The sequence below is a fragment of the Lepidochelys kempii genome, chromosome 25, assembly GCF_965140265.1.
Source record: "Lepidochelys kempii isolate rLepKem1 chromosome 25, rLepKem1.hap2, whole genome shotgun sequence".
NCBI lineage: Eukaryota > Metazoa > Chordata > Testudines > Cheloniidae > Lepidochelys > Lepidochelys kempii.
In genome coordinates this window covers 291,555-318,222 of record NC_133280.1, presented here as the reverse complement: position 1 = coordinate 318,222, position 26,668 = coordinate 291,555, and positions in this window count along the sequence as shown.

The following is a 26,668-nucleotide window of genomic DNA, read 5'->3' as shown; positions in this document are numbered from 1 at the left end:
AAAGCCTCTCCAAGCCTCTACACATACAGATACTACCAATACAAAACCAAACACACACAAATACCTTCTCCTACAACAGAACTCCCACTCAAACTCCCCTGTTTAGAGCTCTGTTTGCTAGCTCCTGTGCCGCAGCAGCTGTCTGTGCCGCTGCCTGACTGGCTGCTAGCTTTATAGGACCCCTAGTCAGTGAAGCCCCGCCCCCTAATCAGGGCTCAGCTTCTCTCCCAGCACAAAGCCCCTTCAAACCTCTACACATACAGGAACTACCAATACAAAAACACACACAAATACCTTCTCCTCCAACAGAACTCCCACTCAAACTCCCCTGTTTACAGCTCTGTTTGCTAGCTCCTGTGCCACTGCAGCTGTCTGTTCCGCTGCCTGACTGGCTGCTACCTTTATAGGACCCCTAGTCAGTGAAGCCCCGCCCCTAATCAGGGCTCAGCTTCTCTCACAGCACCTAGCCCCTCCAAGCCTCTACACATACAGATAATACCAATACAAAAACACAAACAAATACCTTCTCCTCCAACAGAACTCCCACTCAAACGCCCCTGTTCACAGCTCTGTTTGCTAGCTCCTGTGCCACTGCAGCTGTCTGTTCCGCGGCCTGACTGGCTGCTACCTTTATAGGACCCCTAGTCAGTGAAGCCCCGCCCCCTAATCAGGGTTCAGCTTCTCTCCAAGCACAAAGCTCCGCCAAACCCCGACACATACAGATACTACCAATAAAAAACCAAACACACACAAATAGCTTCTCCTCCAACAGAACTCCCACTCAAACTCCCCTGTTCACAGCTCTGTTTGCTAGCTCCTGTGCCGCTGCCTGACTGGCTGCTACCTTTATAGGACCCCTAGTCAGTGAAGCCCCGCCCCCTAATCAGGGCTCAGCTTCTCTCCCAGCACAAAGCCCCTCCAAGCCTCTACACATACAGATAATACCAATACAAAAACACACACAAATACGTTCTCCTCCAACAGAACTCCCACTCAAACTCCCCTGTTTACAGGTCTGTTTGCTAGCTCCTGTGCCGCTGCCTGACTGGCTGCTACCTTTATAGGACCCCTAGTCACTGAAGCCCCGCCCCCAAACCAGGGCTCAGCTTCTCTCCCAGCACAAAGCCCCTCCAAGCCTCTACACATACAGATACTACCAATACAAAACCAAACACACACAAATACCTTCTCCTCCAACAGAACTCCCACTCAAACTCCCCTGCTTACAGCTCTGTTTGCTAGCTCCTGTGCCGCTACCTGACTGGCTGCTACCTTTATAGGACCCCTAGTCAGTGAAGCCCCGCCCCCTAATCAGGGCTCAGCTTCTCTCCCAGCACAAAGCCCCTCCAAGCCTCTACACATACAGATAATACCAATACAAAAACACACACAAATACGTTCTCCTCCAACAGAACTCCCACTCAAACTCCCCTGTTCACAGGTCTGTTTGCTAGCTCCTGTGCCGCTGCCTGACTGGCTGCTACCTTTATAGGACCCCTAGTCAGTGAAGCCCCGCCCCCTAATCAGGGCTCAGCTTCTCTCCCAGCACAAAGCCCCTCCAAGCCTCTACATATACAGATACTACCAATACAAAAAAACACACAAATACGTTCTCCTCCAACAGAACTCCCACTCAAACGCCCCTGTTCACAGCTCTGTTTGCTAGCTCCTGTGCCACTGCAGCTGTCTGTTCCGCTGCCTGACTGGCTGCTACCTTTATAGGACCCCTAGTCAGTGAAGCCCCGCCCCCTAATCAGGGCCCAGCTTCTCTCCCAGCACAAAGCCCCTCCAAGCGTCTACACATACAGATAATACCAATACAAAAACACACACAAATACTTTCTCCTCCAACAGAACTCCCACTCAAACTCCCCTGTTTACAGGTCTGTTTGCAAGCTCCTATGCCGCTGCCTGACGGGCTGCTACCTTTATAGGACCCCTAGTCAGTGAAGCCCCGCCCCCTAATCAGGGCTCAGCTTCTCTCGCAGCACCTAACCACTGCAAGCCTCTACACATACAGATACTACCAATACAAAAACACACACAAATACCTTCTCCTCCAACAGAACTCCCACTCAAACTCCCCTGTTCACAGCTCTGTTTGCTAGCTCCTGTGCCGCTGCCTGACTGGCTGCTACCTTTATAGGACCCCTAGTCAGTGAAGCCCCGCCCCCTAATCAGGGCTCAGCTTCTCTCGCAGCACCTAGCCACTCCAAGCCTCTACACATACAGATACTACCAATACAAAAACACACACAAATACCTTCTCCTCCAACAGAACTCCCACTCAAACTCCCCTGTTTACAGCTCTGTTTGCTAGCTCCTGTGCCGCTGCCTGACTGGCTGCTACCTTTATAGGACCCCTAGTCAGTGAAGCCCCGCCCCCTAATCAGGGCTCAGCTTCTCTCGCAGCACCTAGCCCCTCCAAGCCTCTACACATACAGATACTACCAATACAAAAACACACACAAATACCTTCTCCTCCAACAGAACTCGCACTCAAACTCCCCTGTTTACAACTCTGTTTGCAAGCTCCTCTGCCGCTGCAGCTCTCTGTGCCACTGCCTGACTGGCTCCTACCTTTATAGGACCCCTAGTCAGTGAAGCCCCGCCCCCTGATCAGGGCTCAGCTTCTCTCCCAGCACAAAGCCCCTGCACATACAGATACTACCAATGCAAAACCAAACACACACAAATACCTTCTCCTCCAACAGAACTCCCACTCAAACTCCCCTGTTCACAGCTCTGTTTGCTAGCTCCTGTGCCACTGCAGCTGTCTGTGCCGCTGCCTGACTGGCTGCTACCTTTATAGAACCCCTAGTCAGTGAAGCCCCGCCCCTAATCAGGGCTCAGCTTCTCTCACAGCACCTAGCCCCTCCAAGCCTCTACACATACAGATAATACCAATACAAAAACACACACAAATACCTTCTCCTCCAACAGAACTCCCACTCAAACGCCCCTGTTCACAGCTCTGTTTGCTAGCTCCTGTGCCACTGCAGCTGTCTGTTCCGCTGCCTGACTGGCTGCTACCTTTATAGGACCCCTAGTCAGTGAAGCCCCGCCCCCTAATCAGGGTTCAGCTTCTCTCCCAGCACAAAGCCTCTCCAAGCCTCTACACATACAGATACTACCAATACAAAACCAAACACACACAAATACCTTCTCCTCCAACAGAACTCCCACTCAAACTCCCCTCTTTACAGCTCTGTTTGCTAGCTCCTGTGCCACTGCAGCTGTCTGTGCCGCTGCCTGACTGGCTGCTCCCTTTCTAGGACCCCTAATCAGTGAAGCCCCGCCCCCTAATCAGGGCCCAGCTTCTCTCCCAGCACAAAGCCCCTCCAAGCCTCTACACATACAGATAATACCAATACAAAAACACACACAAATACGTTCTCCTCCAACAGAACTCCCACTCAAACTCCCCTGTTTACAGGTCTGTTTGCTAGCTCCTGTGCCGCTGCCTGACGGGCTGCTACCTTTATAGGACCCCAAGTCAGTGAAGCCCCGCCCCCTAATCAGGGCTCAGCTTCTCTCGCAGCACCTAGCCCCTCCAAGCCTCTACACATACAGATACTACCAATACAAAAACACACACAAATACCTTCTCCTCCAACAGAACTCCCACTCAAACTCCCCTGTTCACAGCTCTGTTTGCTAGCTCCTGTGCCGCTGCCTGACTGGCTGCTACCTTTATAGGACCCCTAGTCAGTGAAGCCCCGCCCCTAATCAGGGCTCAGCTTCTCTCACAGCACCTAGCCCCTCCAAGCCTCTACACATACAGATAATACCAATACAAAAACACACACAAATACGTTCTCCTCCAACAGAACTCCCACTCAAACTCCCCTGTTTACAGGTCTGTTTGCTAGCTCCTGTGCCGCTGCCTGACTGGCTGCTACCTTTATAGGACCCCTAGTCACTGAAGCCCCGCCCCCAAACCAGGGCTCAGCTTCTCTCCCAGCACAAAGCCCCTTCAAACCTCTACACATACAGGAACTACCAATACAAAACCAAACACACACAAATACCTTCTCCTCCAACAGAACTCCCACTCAAACTCCCCTGTTCACAGCTCTGTTTGCTAGCTCCTGTGCCACTGCAGCTGTCTGTTCCGCTGCCTGACTGGCTGCTACCTTTATAGGATCCCTAGTCAGTGAAGCCCCGCCCCCTAATCAGGGTTCAGCTTCTCTCCCAGCACAAAGCCCCTCCAAGCCTCTACATATACAGATACTACCAATACAAAAAAACACACAAATACCTTCTCCTCCAACAGAACTCCCACTCAAACTCCGCTGCTTACAGCTCTGTTTGCTAGCTCCTGTGCCGCTGCCTGACTGGCTGCTACCTTTATAGGACCCCTCGTCAGTGAAGCCCCGCCCCCTAATCAGGGTTCAGCTTCTCTCCCAGCACAAAGCCCCTCCAAGCCTCTACATATACAGATACTACCAATACAAAAAAACACACAAATACCTTCTCCTCCAACAGAACTCCCACTCAAACTCCCCTGTTCACAGCTCTGTTTGCTAGCTCCTGTGCCACTGCAGCTGTCTGTTCCGCTGCCTGACTGGCTGCTACCTTTATAGGACCCCTAGTCAGTGAAGCCCCGCCCCTAATCAGGGCTCAGCTTCTCTCACAGCACCTAGCCCCTCCAAGCCTCTACACATACAGATAATACCAATACAAAAACACACACAAATACCTTCTCCTCCAACAGAACTCCCACTCAAACGCCCCTGTTCACAGCTCTGTTTGCTAGCTCCTGTGCCACTGCAGCTGTCTGTTCCGCTGCCTGACTGGCTGCTACCTTTATAGGACCCCTAGTCAGTTAAGCCCCGCCCCCTAATCAGGGTTCAGCTTCTCTCCAAGCACAAAGCTCCGCAAACCCCGACACATACAGATACAACCAATAAAAAACCAAACACACACAAATACCTTCTCCTCCAACAGAACTCCCACTCAAACTCCCCTGTTCACAGCTCTGTTTGCTAGCTCCTGTGCCGCTGCCTGACTGGCTGCTACCTTTATAGGACCCCTAGTCAGTGAAGCCCCGCCCCCTAATCAGGGCTCAGCTTCTCTCCCAGCACAAAGCCCCTCCAAGCCTCTACACATACAGATAATACCAATACAAAAACACACACAAATACGTTCTCCTCCAACAGAACTCCCACTCAAACTCCCCTGTTTACAGGTCTGTTTGCTAGCTCCTGTGCCGCTGCCTGACTGGCTGCTACCTTTATAGGACCCCTAGTCAGTGAAGCCCCGCCCCCTAATCAGGGCTCAGCTTCTGTCCCAGCACAAAGCCCGTGCACAAACAGATACTACCAATACAAAACCGAACACACACAAATACCTTCTCCTCCAACAGAACTCCCACTCAAACTCCCCTCTTTACAGCTCTGTTTGCTAGCTGCTGTGCCACTGCAGCTGTCTGTGCCGCTGCCTGACTGGCTGCTACCTTTATAGGACCGCTAATCAGTGAAGCCCCGCCCCCTAATCAGGGCCCAGCTTCTCTCCCATCACAAAGCCCCTCCAAGCCTCTACACATACAGATAATACGAATACAAAAACACACACAAATACCTTCTCCTCCAACAGAACTCCCACTCAAACTCCCCTGTTTACAGCTCTGTTTGCTAGCTCCTGTGCCGCTGCCTGACTGGCTGCTACCTTTATAGGACCCCTAGTCAGTGAAGCCCCGCCCCCTAATCAGGGCTCAGCTTCTCTCGCAGCACCTAGCCCCTCCAAGCCTCTACACATACAGATACTACCAATACAAAAACACACACAAATACCTTCTCCTCCAACAGAACTCGCACTCAAACTCCCCTGTTTACAACTCTGTTTGCAAGCTCCTCTGCCGCTGCAGCTCTCTGTGCCACTGCCTGACTGGCTCCTACCTTTATAGGACCCCTAGTCAGTGAAGCCCCGCCCCCTGATCAGGGCTCAGCTTCTCTCCCAGCACAAAGCCCCTGCACATACAGATACTACCAATGCAAAACCAAACACACACAAATACCTTCTCCTCCAACAGAACTCCCACTCAAACTCCCCTGTTCACAGCTCTGTTTGCTAGCTCCTGTGCCACTGCAGCTGTCTGTGCCGCTGCCTGACTGGCTGGTACCTTTATAGGACCCCTAGTCAGTGAAGCCCCGCCCCCTAATCAGGGCTCAGCTTCTCTCCCAGCACAAAGCCCCTCCAAGCCTCTACATATACAGATACTACCAATACAAAACCAAACACACACAAATACCTTCTCCTCCAACAGAACTCCCACTCAAACTCCCCTGTTCACAGCTCTGTTTGCTAGCTCCTGTGCCACTGCAGCTGTCTGTGCCGCTGCCTGACTGGCTGCTCCCTTTATAGGACCCCTAGTCAGTGAAGCCCCGCCCCTAATCAGGGCTCAGCTTCTCTCACAGCACCTAGCCCCTCCCAGCCTCTACACATACAGATAATACCAATACAAAAACACACACAAATACCTTCTCCTCCAACAGAACTCCCACTCAAACTCCCCTGTTTAGAGCTCTGTTTGCTCGCTCCTGTGCCGCTGCAGCTGTCTGTGCCGCTGCCTGACTGGCTGCTCCCTTTCTAGGACCCCTAATCAGTGAAGCCCCGCCCCCTAATCAGGGCCCAGCTTCTCTCCCAGCACAAAGCCCCTCCAAGCCTCTACACATACAGATAATACCAATACAAAAACAAACACAAATACGTTCTCCTCCAACAGAACTCCCACTCAAACTCCCCTGTTTACAGGTCTGTTTGCTAGCTCCTGTGCCGCTGCCTGACTGGCTGCTACCTTTATAGGACCCCTAGTCAGTGAAGCCCCGCCCCCTAATCAGGGCTCTGCTTCTCTCGCAGCACCTAGCCCCTCCAAGCCTCTACACATACAGATACTACCAATACAAAAACACACACAAATACCTTCTCCTCCAACAGAACTCCCACTCAAACTCCCCTGTTCACAGCTCTGTTTGCTAGCTCCTGTGCCGCTGCCTGACTGGCTGCTACCTTTATAGGACCCCTAATCAGTGAAGCCCCGCCCCCTAATCAGGGCCCAGCTTCTCTCCCAGCACAAAGCCCCTCCAAGCCTCTACACATACAGATAATACCAATACAAAAACACACACAAATACGTTCTCCACCAACAGAACTCCCACTCAAACTCCCCTGTTTACAGGTCTGTTTGCTAGCTCCTGTGCCGCTGCCTGACTGGCTGCTACCTTTATAGGACCCCTAGTCACTGAAGCCCCGCCCCCAAACCAGGGCTCAGCTTCTCTCCCAGCACAAAGCCCCTTCAAGCCTCTACACATACAGATACTACCAATACAAAACCCAACACACACAAATACCTTCTCCTACAACAGAACTCCCACTCAAACTCCCCTGTTTAGAGCTCTGTTTGCTAGCCCCTGTGCCGCTGCAGCTGTCTGTTCCGCTGCCTGACTGGCTGCTACCTTTATAGGACCCCTAGTCAGTGAAGCCCCGCCCCCTAATCAGGGCTCTGCTTCTCTCGCAGCACCTAGCCCCTCCAAGCCTCTACACATACAGATACTACCAATACAAAAACACACACAAATACGTTCTCCTCCAACAGAACTCCCACTCAAACTCCCCTGTTCACAGCTCTGTTTGCTAGCTCCTGTGCCGCTGCCTGACTGGCTGCTCCCTTTCTAGGACCCCTAATCAGTGAAGCCCCGCCCCCTAATCAGGGCCCAGCTTCTCTCCCATCACAAAGCCCCTCCAAGCCTCAACACATACAGATAATACCAATACAAAAACACACACAAATACCTTCTCCTCCAACAGAACTCCCACTCAAACCCCCCTGTTTACAGCTCAGTTTGCTAGCTCCTGTGCCGCTGCAGCTGTCTGTGCCGCTGCCTGACTGGCTGCTCCCTTTATAGGACACCTAGTCAGTGAAGCCCCGCCCCCTAATCAGGGCCCAGCTTCTCTCCCAGCACAAAGCCCCTCCAAGCCTCTACACATACAGATAATACCAATACAAAAACACACACTAATACCTTCTCCTCCAACAGAACTCCCACTCAAACTCCCCTGTTCACAGCTCTGTTTGCTAGCTCCTGTGCCGCTGCCTGACTGGCTGCTACCTTTATAGGACCCCTCGTCAGTGAAGCCCCGCCCCCTAATCAGGGCTCAGCTTCTCTCGCAGCACCTAGCCCCTTCAAGCCTCTACACATACAGATACTACCAATACAAAAACACACACAAATACCTTCTCCTCCAACAGAACTCCCACTCAAACTCCCCTGTTTACAGCTCTGTTTGCTAGCTCCTGTGCCGCTGCCTGACTGGCTGCTACCTTTATAGGACCCCTAGTCAGTGAAGCCCCGCCCCCTAATCAGGGCTCAGCTTCTCTCGCAGCACCTAGCCCCTCCAAGCCTCTACACATACAGATACTACCAATACAAAAACACACACAAATACCTTCTCCTCCAACAGAACTCCCACTCAAACTCCCCTGTTCACAGCTCTGTTTGCTAGCTCCTGTGCCGCTGCCTGACTGGCTGCTCCCTTTCTAGGACCCCTAATCAGTGAAGCCCCGCCCCCTAATCAGGGCCCAGCTTCTCTCCCATCACAAAGCCCCTCCAAGCCTCAACACATACAGATAATACCAATACAAAAACACACACAAATACCTTCTCCTCCAAAAGAACTCCCACTCAAACTCCCCTGTTTACAGGTCTGTTTGCTAGCTCCTGTGCCGCTGCCTGACTGGCTGCTACCTTTATAGGACCCCTAGTCACTGAAGCCCCGCCCCCAAACCAGGGCTCAGCTTCTCTCCCAGCACAAAGCCCCTTCAAACCTCTACACATACAGGAACTACCAATACAAAACCAAACACACACAAATACCTTCTCCTCCAACAGAACTCCCACTCAAACTCCCCTGTTTACAGCTCTGTTTGCTAGCTCCTGTGCCGCTGCAGCTGTCTGTTCCGCTGCCTGACTGGCTGCTACCTTTATAGGATCCCTAGTCAGTGAAGCCCCGCCCCCTAATCAGGGCCCAGCTTCTCTCCCAGCACAAAGCCCCTCCAAGCCTCTACACATACAGATAATACCAATAAAAAACACACACTAATACCTTCTCCTCCAACAGAACTCCCACTCAAACTCCCCTGTTCACAGCTCTGTTTGCTAGCTCCTGTGCCGCTGCCTGACTGGCTGCTACCTTTATAGGACCCCTCGTCAGTGAAGCCCCGCCCCCTAATCAGGGCTCAGCTTCTCTCGCAGCACCTAGCCCCTTCAAGCCTCTACACATACAGATACTACCAATACAAAAACACACACAAATACCTTCTCCTCCAACAGAACTCCCACTCAAACTCCCCTGTTCACAGCTCTGTTTGCTAGCTCCTGTGCCGCTGCCTGACTGGCTGCTACCTTTATAGGACCCCTAGTCAGTGAAGCCCCGCCCCCTAAGAAGGGCTCAGCTTCTCTCCCAGCACAAAGGCCCTCCAAGCCTCTACACATACAGATAATACCAATACAAAAACACACACAAATACGTTCTCCTCCAACAGAACTCCCACTCAAACTCCCCTGTTTACAGCTCTGTTTGCTAGCTCCTGTGCCGCTGCAGCTGTCTGTTCCGCTGCCTGACTGGCTGCTACCTTTATAGGACCCCTAGTCAGTGAAGCCCCGCCCCCTAATCAGGGTTCAGCTTCTCTCCAAGCACAAAGCCCCGCCAAACCCCTTCACATACACATACTACCAATAAAAAACCAAACACACAAATACCTTCTCCTCCAACAGAACTCCCACTCAAACTCCCCTGCTTACAGCTCTGTTTGCTAGCTCCTGTGCCGCTGTCTGACTGGCTCCTACCTTTATAGGACCCCTAGTCAGTGAAGCCCCGCCCCCTGATCAGGGCTCAGCTTCTCTCCCAGCACAAAGCCCCTCCAAGCCTCTACATATACAGATACTACCAATACAAAAAAATACACAAATACCTTCTCCTCCAACAGAACTCCCACTCAAACTGCCCTGTTTACAGGTCTGTTTGCTAGCTCCTGTGCCGCTGCCTGACTGGCTGGTACCTTTATAGGACCCCTAGTCAGTGAAGCCCCGCCCCCTAATCAGGGTTCAGCTTCTCTCCCAGCACAAAGCCTCTCCAAGCCTCTACACATACAGATACTACCAATACAAAACCAAACACACACAAATACCTTCTCCTCCAACAGAACTCCCACTCAAACTCCCCTCTTTACAGCTCTGTTTGCTAGCTCCTGTGCCACTGCAGCTGTCTGTGCCGCTGCCTGACTGGCTGCTCCCTTTCTAGGACCCCTAATCAGTGAAGCCCCGCCCCCTAATCAGGGCCCAGCTTCTCTCCCAGCACAAAGCCCCTCCAAGCCTCTACACATACAGATAATACCAATACAAAAACACACACAAATACGTTCTCCTCCAACAGAACTCCCACTCAAACTCCCCTGTTTACAGGTCTGTTTGCTAGCTCCTGTGCCGCTGCCTGACGGGCTGCTACCTTTATAGGACCCCAAGTCAGTGAAGCCCCGCCCCCTAATCAGGGCTCAGCTTCTCTCGCAGCACCTAGCCCCTCCAAGCCTCTACACATACAGATACTACCAATACAAAAACACACACAAATACCTTCTCCTCCAACAGAACTCCCACTCAAACTCCCCTGTTCACAGCTCTGTTTGCTAGCTCCTGTGCCGCTGCCTGACTGGCTGCTACCTTTATAGGACCCCTAGTCAGTGAAGCCCCGCCCCTAATCAGGGCTCAGCTTCTCTCACAGCACCTAGCCCCTCCAAGCCTCTACACATACAGATAATACCAATACAAAAACACACACAAATACCTTCTCCTCCAACAGAACTCCCACTCAAACGCCCCTGTTCACAGCTCTGTTTGCTAGCTCCTGTGCCACTGCAGCTGTCTGTTCCGCTGCCTGACTGGCTGCTACCTTTATAGGACCCCTAGTCAGTGAAGCCCCGCCCCCTAATCAGGGTTCAGCTTCTCTCCCAGCACAAAGCCTCTCCAAGCCTCTACACATACAGATACTACCAATACAAAACCAAACACACACAAATACCTTCTCCTACAACAGAACTCCCACTCAAACTCCCCTGTTTAGAGCTCTGTTTGCTAGCTCCTGTGCCGCAGCAGCTGTCTGTGCCGCTGCCTGACTGGCTGCTAGCTTTATAGGACCCCTAGTCAGTGAAGCCCCGCCCCCTAATCAGGGCTCAGCTTCTCTCCCAGCACAAAGCCCCTTCAAACCTCTACACATACAGGAACTACCAATACAAAAACACACACAAATACCTTCTCCTCCAACAGAACTCCCACTCAAACTCCCCTGTTTACAGCTCTGTTTGCTAGCTCCTGTGCCACTGCAGCTGTCTGTTCCGCTGCCTGACTGGCTGCTACCTTTATAGGACCCCTAGTCAGTGAAGCCCCGCCCCTAATCAGGGCTCAGCTTCTCTCACAGCACCTAGCCCCTCCAAGCCTCTACACATACAGATAATACCAATACAAAAACACAAACAAATACCTTCTCCTCCAACAGAACTCCCACTCAAACGCCCCTGTTCACAGCTCTGTTTGCTAGCTCCTGTGCCACTGCAGCTGTCTGTTCCGCGGCCTGACTGGCTGCTACCTTTATAGGACCCCTAGTCAGTGAAGCCCCGCCCCCTAATCAGGGTTCAGCTTCTCTCCAAGCACAAAGCTCCGCCAAACCCCGACACATACAGATACTACCAATAAAAAACCAAACACACACAAATAGCTTCTCCTCCAACAGAACTCCCACTCAAACTCCCCTGTTCACAGCTCTGTTTGCTAGCTCCTGTGCCGCTGCCTGACTGGCTGCTACCTTTATAGGACCCCTAGTCAGTGAAGCCCCGCCCCCTAATCAGGGCTCAGCTTCTCTCCCAGCACAAAGCCCCTCCAAGCCTCTACACATACAGATAATACCAATACAAAAACACACACAAATACGTTCTCCTCCAACAGAACTCCCACTCAAACTCCCCTGTTTACAGGTCTGTTTGCTAGCTCCTGTGCCGCTGCCTGACTGGCTGCTACCTTTATAGGACCCCTAGTCACTGAAGCCCCGCCCCCAAACCAGGGCTCAGCTTCTCTCCCAGCACAAAGCCCCTCCAAGCCTCTACACATACAGATACTACCAATACAAAACCAAACACACACAAATACCTTCTCCTCCAACAGAACTCCCACTCAAACTCCCCTGCTTACAGCTCTGTTTGCTAGCTCCTGTGCCGCTACCTGACTGGCTGCTACCTTTATAGGACCCCTAGTCAGTGAAGCCCCGCCCCCTAATCAGGGCTCAGCTTCTCTCCCAGCACAAAGCCCCTCCAAGCCTCTACACATACAGATAATACCAATACAAAAACACACACAAATACGTTCTCCTCCAACAGAACTCCCACTCAAACTCCCCTGTTCACAGGTCTGTTTGCTAGCTCCTGTGCCGCTGCCTGACTGGCTGCTACCTTTATAGGACCCCTAGTCAGTGAAGCCCCGCCCCCTAATCAGGGCTCAGCTTCTCTCCCAGCACAAAGCCCCTCCAAGCCTCTACATATACAGATACTACCAATACAAAAAAACACACAAATACGTTCTCCTCCAACAGAACTCCCACTCAAACGCCCCTGTTCACAGCTCTGTTTGCTAGCTCCTGTGCCACTGCAGCTGTCTGTTCCGCTGCCTGACTGGCTGCTACCTTTATAGGACCCCTAGTCAGTGAAGCCCCGCCCCCTAATCAGGGCCCAGCTTCTCTCCCAGCACAAAGCCCCTCCAAGCCTCTACACATACAGATAATACCAATACAAAAACACACACAAATACTTTCTCCTCCAACAGAACTCCCACTCAAACTCCCCTGTTTACAGGTCTGTTTGCAAGCTCCTATGCCGCTGCCTGACGGGCTGCTACCTTTATAGGACCCCTAGTCAGTGAAGCCCCGCCCCCTAATCAGGGCTCAGCTTCTCTCGCAGCACCTAACCACTGCAAGCCTCTACACATACAGATACTACCAATACAAAAACACACACAAATACCTTCTCCTCCAACAGAACTCCCACTCAAACTCCCCTGTTCACAGCTCTGTTTGCTAGCTCCTGTGCCGCTGCCTGACTGGCTGCTACCTTTATAGGACCCCTAGTCAGTGAAGCCCCGCCCCCTAATCAGGGCTCAGCTTCTCTCGCAGCACCTAGCCACTCCAAGCCTCTACACATACAGATACTACCAATACAAAAACACACACAAATACCTTCTCCTCCAACAGAACTCCCACTCAAACTCCCCTGTTTACAGCTCTGTTTGCTAGCTCCTGTGCCGCTGCCTGACTGGCTGCTACCTTTATAGGACCCCTAGTCACTGAAGCCCCGCCCCCTAATCAGGGCTCAGCTTCTCTCGCAGCACCTAGCCCCTCCAAGCCTCTACACATACAGATACTACCAATACAAAAACACACACAAATACCTTCTCCTCCAACAGAACTCGCACTCAAACTCCCCTGTTTACAACTCTGTTTGCAAGCTCCTCTGCCGCTGCAGCTCTCTGTGCCACTGCCTGACTGGCTCCTACCTTTATAGGACCCCTAGTCAGTGAAGCCCCGCCCCCTGATCAGGGCTCAGCTTCTCTCCCAGCACAAAGCCCCTGCACATACAGATACTACCAATGCAAAACCAAACACACACAAATACCTTCTCCTCCAACAGAACTCCCACTCAAACTCCCCTGTTCACAGCTCTGTTTGCTAGCTCCTGTGCCACTGCAGCTGTCTGTGCCGCTGCCTGACTGGCTGCTACCTTTATAGAACCCCTAGTCAGTGAAGCCCCGCCCCTAATCAGGGCTCAGCTTCTCTCACAGCACCTAGCCCCTCCAAGCCTCTACACATACAGATAATACCAATACAAAAACACACACAAATACCTTCTCCTCCAACAGAACTCCCACTCAAACGCCCCTGTTCACAGCTCTGTTTGCTAGCTCCTGTGCCACTGCAGCTGTCTGTTCCGCTGCCTGACTGGCTGCTACCTTTATAGGACCCCTAGTCAGTGAAGCCCCGCCCCCTAATCAGGGTTCAGCTTCTCTCCCAGCACAAAGCCTCTCCAAGCCTCTACACATACAGATACTACCAATACAAAACCAAACACACACAAATACCTTCTCCTCCAACAGAACTCCCACTCAAACTCCCCTCTTTACAGCTCTGTTTGCTAGCTCCTGTGCCACTGCAGCTGTCTGTGCCGCTGCCTGACTGGCTGCTCCCTTTCTAGGACCCCTAATCAGTGAAGCCCCGCCCCCTAATCAGGGCCCAGCTTCTCTCCCAGCACAAAGCCCCTCCAAGCCTCTACACATACAGATAATACCAATACAAAAACACACACAAATACGTTCTCCTCCAACAGAACTCCCACTCAAACTCCCCTGTTTACAGGTCTGTTTGCTAGCTCCTGTGCCGCTGCCTGACGGGCTGCTACCTTTATAGGACCCCAAGTCAGTGAAGCCCCGCCCCCTAATCAGGGCTCAGCTTCTCTCGCAGCACCTAGCCCCTCCAAGCCTCTACACATACAGATACTACCAATACAAAAACACACACAAATACCTTCTCCTCCAACAGAACTCCCACTCAAACTCCCCTGTTCACAGCTCTGTTTGCTAGCTCCTGTGCCGCTGCCTGACTGGCTGCTACCTTTATAGGACCCCTAGTCAGTGAAGCCCCGCCCCTAATCAGGGCTCAGCTTCTCTCACAGCACCTAGCCCCTCCAAGCCTCTACACATACAGATAATACCAATACAAAAACACACACAAATACCTTCTCCTCCAACAGAACTCCCACTCAAACTCCCCTGTTTACAGGTCTGTTTGCTAGCTCCTGTGCCACTGCAGCTGTCTGTGCCGCTGCCTGACTGGCTGCTCCCTTTCTAGGGCCCCTAATCAGTGAAGCCCCGCCCCCTAATCAGGGCCCAGCTTCTCTCCCAGCACAAAGCCCCTCCAAGCCTCTACACATACAGATAATACCAATACAAAAACACACACAAATACGTTCTCCTCCAACAGAACTCCCACTCAAACTCCCCTGTTTACAGGTCTGTTTGCTAGCTCCTGTGCCGCTGCCTGACTGGCTGCTACCTTTATAGGACCCCTAGTCACTGAAGCCCCGCCCCCAAACCAGGGCTCAGCTTCTCTCCCAGCACAAAGCCCCTTCAAACCTCTACACATACAGGAACTACCAATACAAAACCAAACACACACAAATACCTTCTCCTCCAACAGAACTCCCACTCAAACTCCCCTGTTTACAGCTCTGTTTGCTAGCTCCTGTGCCGCTGCAGCTGTCTGTTCCGCTGCCTGACTGGCTGCTACCTTTATAGGATCCCTAGTCAGTGAAGCCCCGCCCCCTAATCAGGGTTCAGCTTCTCTCCCAGCACAAAGCCCCTCCAAGCCTCTACATATACAGATACTACCAATACAAAAAAACACACAAATACCTTCTCCTCCAACAGAACTCCCACTCAAACTCCGCTGCTTACAGCTCTGTTTGCTAGCTCCTGTGCCGCTGCCTGACTGGCTGCTACCTTTATAGGACCCCTCGTCAGTGAAGCCCCGCCCCCTAATCAGGGTTCAGCTTCTCTCCCAGCACAAAGCCCCTCCAAGCCTCTACATATACAGATACTACCAATACAAAAAAACACACAAATACCTTCTCCTCCAACAGAACTCCCACTCAAACTCCCCTGTTCACAGCTCTGTTTGCTAGCTCCTGTGCCACTGCAGCTGTCTGTTCCGCTGCCTGACTGGCTGCTACCTTTATAGGACCCCTAGTCAGTGAAGCCCCGCCCCTAATCAGGGCTCAGCTTCTCTCACAGCACCTAGCCCCTCCAAGCCTCTACACATACAGATAATACCAATACAAAAACACACACAAATACCTTCTCCTCCAACAGAACTCCCACTCAAACGCCCCTGTTCACAGCTCTGTTTGCTAGCTCCTGTGCCACTGCAGCTGTCTGTTCCGCTGCCTGACTGGCTGCTACCTTTATAGGACCCCTAGTCAGTTAAGCCCCGCCCCCTAATCAGGGTTCAGCTTCTCTCCAAGCACAAAGCTCCGCCAAACCCCGACACATACAGATACTACCAATAAAAAACCAAACACACACAAATACCTTCTCCTCCAACAGAACTCCCACTCAAACTCCCCTGTTCACAGCTCTGTTTGCTAGCTCCTGTGCCGCTGCCTGACTGGCTGCTACCTTTATAGGACCCCTAGTCAGTGAAGCCCCGCCCCCTAATCAGGGCTCAGCTTCTCTCCCAGCACAAAGCCCCTCCAAGCCTCTACACATACAGATAATACCAATACAAAAACACACACAAATACGTTCTCCTCCAACAGAACTCCCACTCAAACTCCCCTGTTTACAGGTCTGTTTGCAAGCTCCTATGCCGCTGCCTGACGGGCTGCTACCTTTATAGGACCCCTAGTCAGTGAAGCCCCGCCCCCTAATCAGGGCTCAGCTTCTCTCGCAGCACCTAGCCCCTCCAAGGCTCTACACATACAGATACTACCAATACAAAAACACACACAAATACCTTCTCCTCCAACAGAACTCCCACTCAAACTCCCCTGTTCACAGCTCTGTTTGCTAGCTCCTGTGCCGCTGCCTGACTGGCTGCTACCTTTATAGGACCCCTAGTCAGTGAAGCCCCGCCCCCTAATCAGGGCTCAGCTTCTCTCGCAGCACCTAGCCACTGCAAGCCTCTACACATACAGATACTACCAATACAAAAACACACACAAATACCTTCTCCTCCAACAGAACTCCCACTCAAACTCCCCTGTTCACAGCTCTGTTTGCTAGCTCCTGTGCCGCTGCCTGACTGGCTGCTACCTTTATACGACCCCTAGTCAGTGAAGCCCCGCCCCCTAATCAGGGCTCAGCTTCTCTCGCAGCACCTAGCCACTCCAAGCCTCTACACATACAGATACTACCAATACAAAAACACACACAAATACCTTCTCCTCCAACAGAACTCCCACTCAAACTCCCCTGTTCACAGCTCTGTTTGCTAGCTCCTGTGCCGCTGCCTGACTGGCTGCTACCTTTATAGGACCCCTAGTCAGTGAAGCCCCGCCCCTAATCAGGGCTCAGCTTCTCTCACAGCACCTAGCCCCTCCAAGCCTCTACACATACAGATAATACCAATACAAAAACACACACAAATACCTTCTCCTCCAACAGAACTCCCACTCAAACGCCCCTGTTCACAGCTCTGTTTGCTAGCTCCTGTGCCACTGCAGCTGTATGTTCCGCTGCCTGACTGGCTGCTACCTTTATAGGACCCCTAGTCAGTGAAGCCCCGCCCCCTAATCAGGGCTCAGCTTCTCTCCCAGCACAAAGCCCCTCCAAGCCTCTACACATACAGATACTACCAATACAAAACCAAACACACACAAATACCTTCTCGTCCAACAGAACTCCCACTCAAACTCCCCTGTTTAGAGCTCTGTTTGCTAGCTCCTGTGCCGCTGCCTGACAGGCAGCTAGCTTTATAGGACCCCTAGTCAGTGAAGCCCCGCCCCCTAATCAGGGCTCAGCTTCTCTCCCAGCACAAAGCCCCTCCAAGCCTCTACACATACAGATACTACCAATACAAAACCAAACACACACAAATACCTTCTCCTACAACAGAACTCCCACTCAAACTCCCCTGTTTAGAGCTCTGTTTGCTAGCTCCTGTGCCGCTGCAGCTGTCTGTGCCGCTGCCTGACTGGCTGCTAGCTTTATAGGACCCCTAGTCAGTGAAGCCCCGCCCCCTAATCAGGGCTCAGCTTCTCTCCCAGCACAAAGCCCCTCCAAGCCTCTACATATACAGATACTACCAATACAAAAACACACACAAATACCTTCTCCTCCAACAGAACTCCCACTCAAACTCCCCTGTTCACAGGTCTGTTTGCTAGCTCCTGTGCCGCTGCCTGACTGGCTGCTACCTTTATAGGACCCCTAGTCAGTGAAGCCCCGCCCCCTAATCAGGGCTCAGCTTCTCTCCCAGCACAAAGCCCCTTCAAACCTCTACAGATACAGGAACGACCAATACAAAAACACACACAAATACCTTCTCCTCCAACAGAACTCCCACTCAAACTCCCCTGTTTACAGCTCTGTTTGCTAGCTCCTGTGCCGCTGCAGCTGTCTGTTCCGCTGCCTGACTGGCTGCTACCTTTATAGGACCCCTAGTCACTGAAGCCCCGCCCCCAAACCAGGGCTCAGCTTCTCTCCCAGCACAAAGCCCCTCCAAGCCTCTACACATACAGATACTACCAATACAAAACCAAACACACACAAATACCTTCTCCTACAACAGAACTCCCACTCAAACTCCCCTGTTTAGAGCTCTGTTTGCTAGCTCCTGTGCCGCTGCAGCTGTCTGTGCCGCTGCCTGACTGGCTGCTACCTTTATAGGACCCCTAGTCAGTGAAGCCCCGCCCCCTAATCAGGGCTCAGCTTCTCTCCCAGCACAAAGCCCCTTCAAACCTCTACAGATACAGGAACGACCAATACAAAAACACACACAAATACCTTCTCCTCCAACAGAACTCCCACTCAAACTCCCCTGCTTACAGCTCTGTTTGCTAGCTCCTGTGCCGCTGCCTGACTGGCTGCTACCTTTATAGGACCCCTAGTCAGTGAAGCCCCGCCCCCTAATCAGGGTTCAGCTTCTCTCCCAGCACAAAGCCCCTCCAAGCCTCTACATATACAGATACTACCAATACAAAAACACACACAAATACCTCCTCCTCCAACAGAACTCCCACTCAAACGCCCCTGTTCACAGCTCTGTATGCTAGCTCCTGTGCCACTGCAGCTGTCTGTTCCGCTGCCTGACTGGCTGCTACCTTTATAGGACCCCTAGTCAGTGAAGCCCCGCCCCCTAATCAGGGTTCAGCTTCTCTCCAAGCACAAAGCTCCGCCAAACCCCGACACATACAGATAATACCAATACAAAAACACACACAAATACTTTCTCCTCCAACAGAACTCCCACTCAAACTCCCCTGCTTACAGCTCTGTTTGCTAGCTCCTGTGCCGCTGCCTGACTGGCTGCTACCTTTATAGGACCCCTAGTCAGTGAAGCCCCGCCCCCTAATCAGGGTTCAGCTTCTCTCCCAGCACAAAGCCCCTCCAAGCCTCTACATATACAGATACTACCAATACAAAAACACACACAAATACCTCCTCCTCCAACAGAACTCCCACTCAAACGCCCCTGTTCACAGCTCTGTATGCTAGCTCCTGTGCCACTGCAGCTGTCTGTTCCGCTGCCTGACTGGCTGCTACCTTTATAGGACCCCTAGTCAGTGAAGCCCCGCCCCCTAATCAGGGTTCAGCTTCTCTCCAAGCACAAAGCTCCGCCAAACCCCGACACATACAGATAATACCAATACAAAAACACACAAATACTTTCTCCTCCAACAGAACTCCCACTCAAACTCCCCTGTTTACAGGTCTGTTTGCAAGCTCCTATGCCGCTGCCTGACGGGCTGCTACCTTTATAGGACCCCTAGTCAGTGAAGCCCCGCCCCCTAATCAGGGCTCAGCTTCTCTCGCAGCACCTAGCCCCTCCAAGGCTCTACACATACAGATACTACCAATACAAAAACACACACAAATACCTTCTCCTCCAACAGAACTCCCACTCAAACTCCCCTGTTCACAGCTCTGTTTGCTAGCTCCTGTGCCGCTGCCTGACTGGCTGCTACCTTTATAGGACCCCTAGTCAGTGAAGCCCCGCCCCCTAATCAGGGCTCAGCTTCTCTCGCAGCACCTAGCCACTGCAAGCCTCTACACATACAGATACTACCAATACAAAAACACACACAAATACCTTCTCCTCCAACAGAACTCCCACTCAAACTCCCCTGTTCACAGCTCTGTTTGCTAGCTCCTGTGCCGCTGCCTGACTGGCTGCTACCTTTATAGGACCCCTAGTCAGTGAAGCCCCGCCCCCTAATCAGGGCTCAGCTTCTCTCGCAGCACCTAGCCACTCCAAGCCTCTACACATACAGATACTACCAATACAAAAACACACACAAATACCTTCTCCTCCAACAGAACTCCCACTCAAACTCCCCTGTTCACAGCTCTGTTTGCTAGCACCTGTGCCGCTGCCTGACTGGCTGCTACCTTTATAGGACCCCTAGTCAGTGAAGCCCCGCCCCGTAATCAGGGCTCAGCTTCTCTCACAGCACCTAGTCCCTCCAAGCCTCTACACATACAGATAATACCAATACAAAAACACACACAAATACCTTCTCCTCCAACAGAACTCCCACTCAAACGCCCCTGTTCACAGCTCTGTTTGCTAGCTCCTGTGCCACTGCAGCAGTCTGTTCCGCTGCCTGACTGGCTGCTACCTTTATAGGACCCCTAGTCAGTGAAGCCCCGCCCCCTAATCAGGGCTCAGCTTCTCTCCCAGCACAAAGCCCCTCCAAGCCTCTACACATACAGATACTACCAATACAAAACCAAACACACACAAATACCTTCTCGTCCAACAGAACTCCCACTCAAACTCCCCTGTTTAGAGCTCTGTTTGCTAGCTCCTGTGCCGCTGCCTGACAGGCAGCTAGCTTTATAGGACCCCTAGTCAGTGAAGCCCCGCCCCCTAATCAGGGCTCAGCTTCTCTCCCAGCACAAAGCCCCTCCAAGCCTCTACACATACAGATACTACCAATACAAAAACACACACAAATACGTTCTCCTCCAACAGAACTCCCACTCAAACTCCCCTGTTTACAGGTCTGTTTGCTAGCTCCTGTGCCGCTGCCTGACTGGCTGCTACCTTTATAGGACCCCTAGTCACTGAAGCCCCGCCCCCAAACCAGGGCTCAGCTTCTCTCCCAGCACAAAGCCCCTCCAAGCCTCTACACATACAGATACTACCAATACAAAACCAAACACACACAAATACCTTCTCCTACAACAGAACTCCCACTCAAACTCCCCTGTTTAGAGCTCTGTTTGCTAGCTCCTGTGCCGCTGCAGCTGTCTGTGCCGCTGCCTGACTGGCTGCTAGCTTTATAGGACCCCTAGTCAGTGAAGCCCCGCCCCCTAATCAGGGCTCAGCTTCTCTCCCAGCACAAAGCCCCTCCAAGCCTCTACATATACAGATACTACCAATACAAAAAAACACACAAATACCTTCTCCTCCAACAGAACTCCCACTCAAACTCCCCTGTTCACAGCTCTGTTTGCTAGCTCCTGTGCCACTGCAGCTGTCTGTGCCGCTGCCTGACTGGCTGCTACCTTTATAGGACCCCTAGTCAGTGAAGCCCCGCCCCCTAATCAGGGCCCAGCTTCTCTCCCAGCACAAAGCCCCTCCAAGCCTCTACACATACAGATAATACCAATACAAAAACACACACAAATACTTTCTCCTCCAACAGAACTCCCACTCAAACTCCCCTGTTTACAGGTCTGTTTGCTAGCTCCTATGCCGCTGCCTGACGGGCTGCTACCTTTATAGGACCCCTAGTCAGTGAAGCCCCGCCCCCTAATCAGGGCTCAGCTTCTCTCGCAGCACCTAGCCCCTCCAAGGCTCTACACATACAGATACTACCAATACAAAAACACACACAAATACCTTCTCCTCCAACAGAACTCCCACTCAAACTCCCCTGTTCACAGCTCTGTTTGCTAGCTCCTGTGCCGCTGCCTGACTGGCTGCTACCTTTATAGGACCCCTAGTCAGTGAAGCCCCGCCCCCTAATCAGGGCTCAGCTTCTCTCGCAGCACCTAGCCACTCCAAGCCTCTACACATACAGATACTACCAATACAAAAACACACACAAATACCTTCTCCTCCAACAGAACTCCCACTCAAACTCCCCTGTTCACAGCTCTGTTTGCTAGCTCCTGTGCCGCTGCCTGACTGGCTGCTACCTTTATAGGACCCCTAGTCAGTGAAGCCCCGCCCCCTAATCAGGGCTCAGCTTCTCTCCCAGCACAAAGCCCCTCCAAGCCCCTACATATACAGATACTACCAATACAAAAAAACACACAAATACCTTCTCCTCCAACAGAACTCCCACTCAAACTCCCCTGTTCACAGCTCTTTTTGCTAGCTCCTGTGCCACTGCAGCTGTCTGTGCCGCTGCCTGACTGGCTGCTACCTTTATAGGACCCCTAGTCAGTGAAGCCCCGCCCCTAATCAGGGCTCAGCTTCTCTCACAGCACCTAGCCCCTCCAAGCCTCTACACATACAGATAATACCAATACAAAAACACACACAAATACCTTCTCCTCCAACAGAACTCCCACTCAAACGCCCCTGTTCACAGCTCTGTTTGCTAGCTCCTGTGCCACTGCAGCTGTCTGTTCCGCTGCCTGACTGGCTGCTACCTTTATAGGACCCCTAGTCAGTGAAGCCCCGCCCCCTAATCAGGGCCCAGCTTCTCTCCCAGCACAAAGCCCCTCCAAGCCTCTACACATACAGATAATACCAATACAAAAACACACACAAATACGTTTTCCTCCAACAGAACTCCCACTCAAACTCCCCTGTTTACAGGTCTGTTTGCTAGCTCCTGTACCGCTGCCTGACTGGCTGCTACCTTTATAGGACCCCTAGTCACTGAAGCCCCGCCCCCAAACCAGGGCTCAGCTTCTCTCCCAGCACAAAGCCCCTCCAAGCCTCTACACATACAGATACTACCAATACAAAACCAAACACACACAAATACCTTCTCCCCCAACAGAACTCCCACTCAAACTCCCCTGCTTACAGCTCTGTTTGCTAGCTCCTGTGCCGCTGCCTGACTGGCTGCTCCCTTTCTAGGACCCCTAATCAGTGAAGCCCCGCCCTCTAATCAGGGCCCAGCTTCTCTCCCATCACAAAGCCCCTCCAAGCCTCTACACATACAGATAATACCAACACAAAAACACACACAAATACCTTCTCCTCCAAAAGAACTCCCACTCAAACTCCCCTGCTTACAGCTCTGTTTGCTAGCTCCTGTGCCGCTGCAGCTGTCTGTGCCGCTGCCTGACTGGCTGCTCCCTTTATAGGACCCCTAGTCAGTGAAGCCCCGCCACCTGATCAGGGCTCAGCTTCTCTCCCAGCACAAAGCCCCTCCAAGCCTCTACATATACAGATACTACCAATACAAAAAAATACATAAATACCTTCTCCTCCAACAGAACTCCCACTCAAACTCCCCTGCTTACAGCTCTGTTTGCTAGCTCCTGTGCCGCTGCCTGACTGGCTGCTACCTTTATAGGACCGCTAGTCCGTGAAGCCCCGCCCCCTAATCAGGGCTCAGCTTCTGTCCCAGCACAAAGCCCGTACACATACAGATACTACCAATACAAAACCGAACACACACAAATACCTTCTCCTCCAACAGAACTCCCACTCAAACTGCCCTTTTTACAGGTCTGTTTGCTAGCTCCTGTGCCGCTGCCTGACTGGCTGGTACCTTTATAGGACCCCTAGTCAGTGAAGCCCCGCCCCCTAATCAGGGCTCAGCTTCTCTCCCAGCACAGAGCCCCTCCAAGCCTCTACACATACAGATACTACCAATACAAAACCAAACACACACAAATACCTTCTCCTCCAACAGAACTCCTACTCAAACTCCCCTGCTTACAGCTCTGTTTGCTAGCTCCTGTGCCACTGCAGCTGTCTGTGCCGCTGCCTGACTGGCTGCTCCCTTTCTAGGACCCCTAATCAGTGAAGCCCCGCCCCTAATCAGGGCCCAGCTTCTCTCCCATCACAAAGCCCCTCCAAGCCTCTACACATACAGATAATACCAATACAAAAACACACACAAATACCTTCTTCTCCAACAGAACTCCCACTCAAACTCCCCTGTTTACAGGTCTGTTTGCTAGCTCCTGTGCCGCTGCAGCTGTCTGTGCCGCTGCCTGACTGGCTGCTCCCTTTATAGGACACCTAGTCAGTGAAGCCCCGCCCCCTAATCAGGGCCCAGCTTCTCTCCCAGCACAAAGCCCCTACAAGCCTCTACACATACAGATAATACCAATACAAAAACACACACAAATACGTTCTCCTCCAACAGAACTCCCACTCAAACTCCCCTGTTTACAGGTCTGTTTGCTAGCTCCTGTACCGCTCCAGCTGTCTGTGCCGCTGCCTGACTGGCTGCTACCTTTATAGGACCCCTAGTCAGTGAAGCCCCGCCCCCTAATCAGGGCTCAGCTTCTCTCGCAGCACCTAGCCCCTCCAAGCCTCTACACATACAGATACTACCAATACAAAAACACACACAAATACCTTCTCCTCCAACAGAACTCCCACTCAAACTCCCCTGTTTACAACTCTGTTTGCTAGCTCCTGTACCGCTCCAGCTGTCTGTGCCGCTGCCTGACTGGCTGCTACCTTTATAGGACCCCTAGTCACTGAAGCCCCGCCCCCAAACCAGGGCTCAGCTTCTCTCCAGCACAAAGCCCCTCCAAGCCTCTACACATACAGATACTACCAATACAAAAACACACACAAATACCTTCTCCTCCAACAGAACTCCCACTCAAACTCCCCTGTTCACAGCTCTGTTTGCTAGCTCCTGTGCCGCTGCCTGACTGGCTGCTACCTTTATAGGACCCCTAGTCAGTGAAGCCCCGCCCCCTAATCAGGGCCCAGCTTCTCTCCCAGCACAAAGCCCCTCCAAGCCTCTACACATACAGATAATACCAATACAAAAACACACACAAATACCTTCTCCTCCAACAGAACTCCCACTCAAACTCCCCTGCTTACAGCTCTGTTTGCTAGCTCCTGTGCCGCTGCCTGACTGGCTGCTACCTTTATAGGACCCCTAGTCAGTGAAGCCCCGCCCCAAAACCAAGGCTCAGCTTCTCTCCCAGCACAAAGCCCCTCCAAGCCTCTACACATACAGATACTACCAATACAAAACCAAACACACACAAATACCTTCTCCTCCAACAGAACTCCCACTCAAACTCCCCTGTTTAGAGCTCTGTTTGCTAGCTCCTGTGCCGCTGCAGCTGTCTGTGCCGCTGCCTGACTGGCTGCTACCTTTATAGGACCCCTAGTCAGTGAAGCCCCGCCCCCTAATCAGGGTTCAGCTTCTCTCCAAGCACAAAGCTCCGCCAAACCCCGACACATACAGATACTACCAATAAAAAACCAAACACACACAAATACCATCTCCTCCAACAGAACTCCCACTCAAACTCCCCTGTTTACAGCTCTGTTTGTTAGCTCCTGTGCCGCTGCCTGACTGGCAGCTAGCTTTATAGGACCCCTAGTCAGTGAAGCCCCGCCCCCTAATCAGGGCTCAGCTTCTCTCCCAGCACAAAGCCCCTCCAAGCCTCTACACATACAGATAATACCAATACAAAAAAACACACAAATACCTTCTCCTCCAAAAGAACTCCCACTCAAACTCCCCTGCTTACAGCTCTGTTTGCTAGCTCCTGTGCCGCTGCCTAACTGGCTGCTACCTTTATAGGACCCCTAGTCAGTGAAGCCCCGCCCCCTAATCAGGGCCCAACTTCTCTCCCATCACAAAGCCCCTCCAAGCCTCTACACATACAGATAATACCAATACAAAAACACACACAAATACCTTCTTCTCCAACAGAACTCCCACTCAAACTCCCCTGTTTACAGGTCTGTTTGCTAGCTCCTGTGCCGCTGCAGCTGTCTGTGCCGCTGCCTGACTGGCTGCTCCCTTTATAGGACACCTAGTCAGTGAAGCCCCGCCCCCTAATCAGGGCCCAGCTTCTCTCCCAGCACAAAGCCCCTACAAGCCTCTACACATACAGATAATACCAATACAAAAACACACACAAATACGTTCTCCTCCAACAGAACTCCCACTCAAACTCCCCTGTTTACAGGTCTGTTTGCTAGCTCCTGTACCGCTCCAGCTGTCTGTGCCGCTGCCTGACTGGCTGCTACCTTTATAGGACCCCTAGTCAGTGAAGCCCCGCCCCCTAATCAGGGCTCAGCTTCTCTCGCAGCACCTAGCCCCTCCAAGCCTCTACACATACAGATACTACCAATACAAAAACACACACAAATACCTTCTCCTCCAACAGAACTCCCACTCAAACTCCCCTGTTTACAACTCTGTTTGCTAGCTCCTGTACCGCTCCAGCTGTCTGTGCCGCTGCCTGACTGGCTGCTACCTTTATAGGACCCCTAGTCACTGAAGCCCCGCCCCCAAACCAGGGCTCAGCTTCTCTCCAGCACAAAGCCCCTCCAAGCCTCTACACATACAGATAATACCAATACAAAAACACACACAAATACGTTCTCCTCCAACAGAGCTCCCACTCAAACTCCCCTGTTTACAGGTCTGTTTGCTAGCTCCTGTGCCGCTGCCTGACTGGCTGCTACCTTTATAGGACCCCTAGTCAGTGAAGCCCCGCCCCCTAATCAGGGCTCAGCTTCTCTCGCAGCACCTAGCCACTCCAAGCCTCTACACATACAGATACTACCAATACAAAAACACACACAAATACCTTCTCCTCCAACAGAACTCCCACTCAAACTCCCCTGTTCACAGCTCTGTTTGCTAGCTCCTGTGCCGCTGCCTGACTGGCTGCTACCTTTATAGGACCCCTAGTCAGTGAAGCCCCGCCCCCTAATCAGGGCCCAGCTTCTC